Source organism: Eriocheir sinensis, unplaced genomic scaffold (assembly GCF_024679095.1).
Source record: "Eriocheir sinensis breed Jianghai 21 unplaced genomic scaffold, ASM2467909v1 Scaffold160, whole genome shotgun sequence".
Lineage (NCBI taxonomy): Eukaryota > Metazoa > Arthropoda > Malacostraca > Decapoda > Varunidae > Eriocheir > Eriocheir sinensis.
In genome coordinates this window covers 272,501-281,796 of record NW_026110962.1, presented here as the reverse complement: position 1 = coordinate 281,796, position 9,296 = coordinate 272,501, and positions in this window count along the sequence as shown.

The following is a 9,296-nucleotide window of genomic DNA, read 5'->3' as shown; positions in this document are numbered from 1 at the left end:
GGTATGATTTCCTTTTACCGTATGTTCATCCCACAGGCCTCTTCTCACACAGGACCATTGTCGGACCTTTTGCGAAAAGAAAGCCAAGAACCCCGACTTGGTCGGACACGCTGCAGAATCACTTCAACACCCTGAAGACTGCCTTACTCTCTCCGCCCGTGCAGAAGCTGCCAGATGCCAGCCTCACCTTTGTGCTATGCACTGACGCCTCTGGTGCGGGACTTAGAGCATCGTTACATCAGTACCACGAAGACGTCCCCTACCCTGTCTCCTATGCCAGTCGGAAGTTACTTGATCATGAGGGAAAGTATTTCACGATAGATCGTGAATATCTTGCCTTCATCTTTGGGATATGTACAAAGGTCGATTACTACTTACGGGTCAAGGAATTCATATTGGTATATTACCCTTTTGAGCTTCTGCTACCGTTTAGTCCATGTGGCGGGAAAGGATAACGTGTGGGCAGACTTCCTGAACGGGTCATGTAAATAACACTAGTGGCTTCCCACATTTCTGGTTCAGTACTCCATTGTTTAGTTTGGACTTATTTCCTTTTCTACTATATTTTTTTATCAATCTTTCGATAAATACTTGTTAGGGGAAGTAAATCAAGGCAAAGTTTAAGTATTTTCTCAACCAAGGTTTGGATTAACCTATTCATCGTTGCTTCGGAGGGAATCAAGCCTACCAACATGCTCCGAAGCTTCATTCACCTCGGATGCTACTTCACGGGTTCGGACGAAAGCGACGTGGATTCTCCCGCTTCTTATGAAGGCAGATTGGACTACCCCACTTTCGACTCCACACTCCTTCATTGGACCGAGCAGGGTTGGCAGTCCTTATCGCCCCCCATTTCAAGGGACGAACCCGCCGGTGACCCGACTGGCTTGGTACCTCGTGGAGCTGACAGAGGTGGAGTGTTACTCATTCTGGCGTTGCCTCTGTCTCCTGCCAGACCGAGAGGGTGTCTTCCATCTGACTGCAAGAGAGAAGGGGACCGACACTTCTCCCGCCGTCCCGTGTTGTGGGCTGGACCCGTGGGAGGGAAGTGGGGCCAACACCACCTTGCAGTCCTGCTCCGCCTGTCTCCAGCCGCTGTCGCTGCCCGATGAGTGCCATAGTTTCGTTATTAAACTTGGTATATTTTACCAATTGTTTGTCATCCACCCTCAACGTAGGTTACCCCTGGGACAACCTTTTTAGTACCTATATTTTAAAAAAAAATCAAAATATTTGAAAAAGTGCTCTAGATCACTTCAGCGATCATGTTACAAAGTTTTATAAGGAAATAAGCAAGCATGAAAGTTATGGCTGATTTTCTCTTTCCCTCTCCCCGTGTCACTCGCCTCGGCAAGGAACGCGTTATGCGAGGGAACGCGTTGATTAATATGTATTTGTTGCATTATTCCGCGAAAGAAAATCAGTTATGAAAATTCATGATACAGGCATCTAGAAGCAAATTGGCATCTCTATCACAAAGTTTCACAACTCATTCCTCTCATACACTTATGCTGGGATTACACATCCGCGATTTCGCTTTGCGACGGTTGGCGATTTTGAAAATTTCCGAAATCGGCATATACGCTCGACATTGTAGCGACGTCCCTGCGATTAGTCGCAATAGTCGCGCGATAAAGTTCGCGCAACTTGCGGGTGCCGGCCCGTCGCGCGAACATTTTGAAATGTTAAAAAAGTTCGCAGAAAGTCTGCGATATTGGCCAAATCGCACGATTATTCGCAGGGTTAAGCGAGAGACCATCGTAGTATGCGCTCGCATGCCCTCGTCAAACGCAAGGGGTCGCGGTGTATGCGAGCGTATTATGCGAGCGACTTTGTACATCGTGCGTATGGCAGCAACGTTGCTTCGGAAAGCGAGATGGTAGCGAGCGAGCGGGAGGCTGTGAAAAACCGTTGGCGAGCGACCACTCGCTCGCACACACACTGTCCTGCCACACGTCGCTACCCTGCCCGCCGGCAAAATAATACCCTAGTATTCATGAATTTATAATAATAGCATATTATTCCTAACTGCTAAATAATAGCCTAATATTCGTGAATAAAAAATAATATAATAGTATTCCTAAATGCAAAATAATACCCTAGTGTTCATGAATTAAAAATAATAGAATAGTATTCCTAAATGCAAAATAATAGCCTGGTTAAACAAAATGCAAAATTATCAGCTAGTGTACACAGTTAAATTATTAGGTAGAGTACACCATAAAATTTTGATGTATTTCTCTTGACTACTTCATTAGCTTGTTAGCAAGTTATTACAGATTGTAAATTTCTTTCCACTTTCAATTTATTACATAAGTTGTAGATACGGTATAACATGGAAAAAACTTTACACCATACGAAGAAAATCTAATATTCCTCAAAACAACTTACTTTGTTCTCTGGAGATCACGACCCCCAGGTTAAGAACTGCTGAATTAGGAGCAAGAAACAATAGAGCATTATCAGCGACAGCAAGGGAGGGTAGCACGGGCTACTACTTACTTGAAGCACTGGGTGTTCGTTACTAACCGACTATCAAATTTGACTCGACACAAGCAACTGGCGTTGTCAGACGGGGATTATTTTACCATATTGAAAACCTATAAGGTTGACCAGCCGAAATAATAACCTTAGCGTTAGAGCGTCGGGATATGCAGGGTGCCAAAGGTATTATTGTATAGTTAGTGTGTGTATATATATATATATATATATATATATATATATATATATATATATATATATATATATATATATATATATATATATATATATAATGTGTGGTGTATGGGAGATGGAGGGTAGAGAGAGCGCGATAGTGTTGCCCGCCTATATGGGTCGTACAGCGACGCGCCCTTGACGTTTTCTCGACCATGCGTGCAACGTCGAGCATCGTCGAGCGGCTAGACGAGGGGCGGTCGCGCATAGTCGCCAGGCCCTGCGTTCATCACGAACCGTCGCAACGGGTTTTATTTTCAGAATTGGGCTCCTCTGCGTACAGTCGCGCGCATTCACGCACGATTCACCTGGACGTCCTCTCGCCTGTCGCCCTCGTGTGCGTATAGGCGAGCGACCCTCCCTCGCCATGTTGCTGTGAGTTGAAACAGAGGCAAACACGTAGAGACAATGGCGATGCTCCCACGATTTCGTGCATTTTCAAAATCGCCAACCGTCGCAGAGCGAAATCGCAGATGTGTGATCCCAGCATTAGATGCGAAGGAACAGAGGAGGCGACTTGTCGCTCTTCGCCACTCATCCTTCCATCATTTCTGCTCCCTTCAGACCATGTACTTCACTCGTTTTCTCAACCATACGCTGTTTACTGCATGCAACATTGTTACATCACCATGCCGAAGGCGTCAAGGCACAAAGAGGCTCAGAAACTAAGAATGTTAGTTTTAGTCCAACGCCGCTGTGAGGCACGTGAAGCGGCGACCTTGAGTCTGCTATCTCGATCACCACCCAGCACTCTTCAACCGCTGATGCCGCTGAATGATTACAGGTCAGTGCTACCTCTCCACAATTTGCTTGCTCACAAGGGCCACAGCCATTAGGGATACCTCAGTACACACACACACACACACACACACACACACATACACAGAGAGAGAGAGAGAGAGAGAGAGAGAGATTGGGGGCGGAGCTAGCGGCTGCTGGCGATTTGTGGCGGGCTACTGACGCCGACCTACACGAATAATTATACCATTGAAACAAGTCTAGGCGTTTCACAGAGAAAACGGGCTCGAACGTGTTGATGCAGGCAGTCCGCTCCAACCCTTGATTCCGCAGACCATTCTTGCCAGCTCAACCCGCGCGGGCAGACGTGACCTACAACTCTGTATTAATTTTATAAGAAGCAATATTATATTATTTAGGCAATTGTTTAAAAAAAGTGATTACACAACCTTAATAATTTGATCAAGCACCAATAGCCTACGAGTTAAGAAGTAGTACAGGTTGTAGATTGTGATGCACTTATTTTCCTTTTTGAAATAAAAATGTGTCATGTATTGCCATTATATTCTAAGTTTCGTATGTGCAGTGTCCAGCAACATGAACTCATCAGATCATAAGCTTGACATCTTGGCTCGACACTGGCTGGATCACATCCAGGGATGGAGTGAATAAAAGAGTTGTGCATTCGAATACGAATACTTTAAGTTCCAACGAATACTAACACCGATTCGGATACGAATACAAATACGAATATTTCTTGAACGTATTCATAAATACATTCATGAATACTTTTCATTGAAAATTACCCTATTGACGCAACTGGATATAGCACTGTCCTAAAGTTATGCAGCAGTAGAATGACCAAATTAATCTGTACCATACAAGCCCATTCACATTCGCTCAGGAGGCTAGAGTTTTAAGGAAATTTCATCAGATTTTTTTCAGAATACGATTTTTTTTTCTTTGTAATGGAATACAAATGAAAATACTTTGTTTTATTTCAGTAATTCTTCGAATACGAATACATATACATCCAAATACGGTATTCAAATGTATTCGAATACTTATACCGAATACGAATACTCCATCCCTGAATCACAAGTGACTCGATACTGAACACGCGCACTGGTCGGAGCCCGCGTCTTTTGCGAACAACTTACGGAGCAGGTAACCAGGCGCCGGATCCAAAAAGCGTTAGCGAGCTCGCTAACTGAGATACCGAGGTAAACACTCGTTAATGGGATCCAAGAAGCTAAACTATGGCGTCACAGTTTGGTTAACTTAACAAGAGCCCCAGAGCACTCGTAAACGTAGCGAGGTTCATCATGATAAACTTATGATTTTTTTAGCATTAAATATATGTTTTAGAGTACACAGAGCAGATTCATTTATATACTCATGATCTGTACACAATGCACATGACTAAAATATCAACACGAGCGCTGCGTCGCTGCTGCTTACCTCCACCCCCCTCCCCGGTCCATCATGGAAATACAATCATAAGAACAGCTATAAAATAATATAAAAGGTAAAGAAAGTGTCACAAGAAAATCTGGAATCTCTAAGCACCATTACCAGATTGTCGTACTCAGAGCATCGTATTTACCGGTTTCTGACCCTGCCCAGAAGCACTAATAATTAACCATTTTAACTAAAACAATATATGAATCCAGTTATTGGGGCCGAGGAGAGAGTTTTTGTGTCGGAAATCGGCAAACATAAGAGGCTGAGGACGACTTGTTGCCATAACTGCTTCTCCGTTATACCCCGCAGTCATGTTACCCGATGATGACTGCCTCTCTTCTCCACCTCCTCAACCACTGTCAGCTGCTCAGACTCACTAAATTTCAGCCGCCGCATTTTCCTTAGTGGTTCAACCATTTTCTGGGTAAAAGTACTTTCCTGCCGTGTAAGGTGAGCGCCACACACCAGCGTGAAATACCTTCAAAACAAGGACAAGAAGATGAACACTCCTTACAGGAGAGGAAAGACCTGCAAACTATGCTCCAGAAGGCTTTTAGGTAGTGAGTGACCTTCAAGACACATGATCACACCCTCACGCAATATGGCGTTTTATTCTCAGAATAAATTGACTGTGCCAAATTTATATCGTAAAAGTTATTGACTGTTAAATTACATTTGTTCTGTTAGTTTCAGAGTTATTTAGATTTTTTTTTTTTTTTTTTTTCAATTTCTTTCGTTCTAATTTTTTATTTAATTAAGATATATTGGTTAATTTATTAGTCTCAACATTTTCAAATAACATATTTTTCTTCACTTTTCAATATAGTGTCCTCAATTTCTATTCACGTAAGTAGGTATCTTAAGGATTACTCGTTAAAATTTCACTAAGTTTGGTCCGTTTTTTCTCTCAAACCACAAAACCCGGTATAAGGTCCTTTAAATTCAAATTTCAAGAGTGATCGTTGTCGATCGTTCGGATACCGGGCAATTGTCGGGCACGCATCGTTATGGGTGTCCAGCATCAGATCAACATACGGGCAATATTTGTGCACGTCGTGCCAAAGTTTTCCCCGCAAGGACGGACCAAAGTGCGCCAATTTCCAACCATACCACAACGAACCATAATCGTTGTGCTCTCGTACCAAGATCGCTTATGTGTGAAGCTTACTTCAAGAGCTGTCTCGACCAAGCATCGCGCAGTGCTCGATGCTAGGTGTCGCTCGAGCCTGTTCCTCAGTTTCGACGCCCGGCGACCACGCTGGATGGACAGCCGCTAATGCCTTTAACTTTTACTTTTTTAAAAGGGCTGTGTGATTGAAGCCCTCCCCCTAAACACCCATGAGATGCATACTCCATACGAGGATGGATGAGGCCCACAGATAAATAACATTTGGATGGGAGAAAAGTTCTGGTGAAGACGATACGGAATGCCTAACCTCGAGGAAACTTATTTAGCAAAATATATGGATTTTCCAGATCAGAGTTTGAGTTAATGATAGGCCGATAATGTTTAGAGAAGAAGGAGGGGACAGATGAGTGTTGTCAAATTATAGGATAAATGTTTGTCAGATTTTGTTGGGCTGACAGGCGGATTAATTGTGTATAAGAGGCTTTAAAAGACACCATTACGTAAATAGACACGGCATTCAGCTTTGGACTGAAATTTGGACAAGGGCAATAAGAGAGAACTATCAGCAGATTCAGAAACGTGCTTCTGTTTGGAAGAAAATATTAGGTTAAGAGGAGGAGATGTTGTTCTACATAATGCAATTGAGAGCGAAGACCTCGCTTGATGAGGAAAACGTTAGAAGAGCTACCAAGACAACTCCGTTCCAACCAGGGGACATTTATGAACCCTCCCCAGATGGTGACTCCGAGGCATGGCTGTTATTGCTTATCTTAAATTTTGATAACGGTGAGGAAATAGTATGTGTGTATATCGTGCATATTGTCTGGAGCAGGGAACGGATAGTGCAGTTGATCTAAATTACATTTATTCGCCCATTATCTGTATGCTGCTAACTGGGAAATACCTTGCTAATAATTCACTATGTAACTAAATTTCACTTTTGTTCTGTCCTTGACCCCAAACCATAATTTTCCAGTTATTTCCATCTAAGCAAAATAGAAAAAAAAATATTTTGATCCTAAAACTTTGCGTTTGTGGTTATAACAATGAATTTACATTTTTTCCTCATTTCATTATAGTGTTGTGCTGGAAGATTCCCCCGTGGTCTATGGCCCTCTGGAAGACTCCAGGGGAAGCTTCCAGCACAACAATAGTATGGGTTACTATTGGTTTTCATGTCAGGTAAAGACCTTCGCAAAATCTTAATTGCTTATCTAACTTCTTTTAAAATGTTGCAAGTTAAAACAATGAAATAAAGAATATTAATTGTTCTAAAGATTTTTAATTTTAATAAGATCATTCTTGAACTGACCAGATCTAACAAGAAATTTCTCATATTTTGAAGAATTTGCTTACATTTCAGAAATCTCAAATCTTCCAGAATTTTCTACCAGACAATTTTAGAAGTTTCTAGAACAGTTTAGAACATTTTATTCAGTGTAAACACAGTGCTGATCTTCCTGTACCAGCTTCTCCAGAAGGAAGTCAACTATCAAAAGCAAGCAGCAAGTCAGAAGATGAGCTAAACAGAGAGGAAGACTGTGGCATCACATACACAGTTGTATTTGTGAGGAATCCTTACTACCCAAACCAAAGAGGCCTCAATGAACTCATCAGAGATCTTGGTTTGACAAAGTCAAATGTTGAGCTTTTGATTTCAAGGCTGAAGGAATGGGAGTTACTTGATGACAGTGTGCAAGTAACCAGCCAAAGAAAACGTCACAAAAAAATATATCCAGCTTCTTTGCAGAGGGCGGACAGGCTATGCTAATGCAATGATGTATCAGGCTTGTTTGATGCTATTGGAATTGCTTGCAATACAGATGAATGGAGACTTTTCATTGACAGCTCCTCAAAAAGCCTGAAAGCTGTACTTCTGCACAATGGAAACAATTATCCATCTCTGCCTCTTACTCATTCTGTGCATCTTAAGGAGGACCACAGCAGTGTAAAACTTCTACTGGAAACTTTGAACTAAAACAAGTATGGCTGGGAAGTTATTGGAGACTTCAAGATGGTGGCTTTCTTGATGGGACTGCAAGGAGGTTTTACCAAGAATCCCTGTTTTCTCTGCCTTTGGGACAGTAGAGACAGAGCAGCACATTACCAGAGAAAGCACTGGCCCCCAAGGACTGACACTACAGTGGGAGCACACAATATCAAATATGACCCATTGGTGAATCCTCAGAAGGTTGTGTTTCCTCCACTACACATCAAACTGGGTCTCGTGAAATAGTTTGTTACAGCTCTTGACAAGGAGTCTGCTGCCTTGAAATATCTTCAAGACTTCTTTCCTAAGCTTTCAGAGGCAAAGGTGAAAGCTGGCATCTTCATTGGACCACAAGTAAGGAAAATTATGGAGTGCTCAGAATTTCTACAGAAGTTCACAGAAAAGGATAAAAAAGCTTGGGAGTGTTTCATTGCTGTAGTACAGGGCTTTCTTTGCAACAACAAGGCTGATAACTATATGGAACTGGTTGAAGCTTTAGTGAAAAGTTATGTTGAGACGGATTGCAGAATGTCCTTGCAGGTCTATATCCTAGATGCTCATCTCGACAACTCCAAGGAGAATATGAGAGCATATTCCGAGAAACAAGGGGAGCGCTTCCACCAAGATATAATGAACTTTTAACAGAGATATCTTGTATCCTTCAATAAAAACATGATGGGAGACTAATTTTGGGGGCTCATACGTGAAAGTTATGTTTTGAATTCACGCAAATCAAACAAAAAAAAAAATGTGCATTTTTAATAATAAAAGTTAGTTTCAGAAGTTTTAAAAAATTTTTTTGTGTCATTTGAATTTTGTTTTGTTTTGTTTTGTTTTGTGTCCAAAAATGGTGAAAATGGTGAAATTTATCTAAAAAATCATTCTAAAAGCCACAAAAGCAAAGTTTGACAGGAATCGTGGACATTTTATATTGTTTTGCAATGAAGAGTTGGAAAAAAACACTTGCTTATCAACGACAAAAATCGTGTTACACAGTGTAATGGAATGGAACAACTGATCTCTGTAACTTACTTGTGAAGGCTGTCATTGAAGGGCAGGAACAATCCAAAAGTGGACCCAACTAACCCCAGGACGATGATAACCTTTGCTAGGAATCTGTAGGCATAAGACATGTACGTGAAAATTTCAGGCATGTAGACAAAAAAGAGGAAAAAATCAGTATAGCAATGTAACTGTTCTGATAACCTTGTATCGATGCAAATAACGATCTTCAGTATCGTTATAGACATGTATATCATG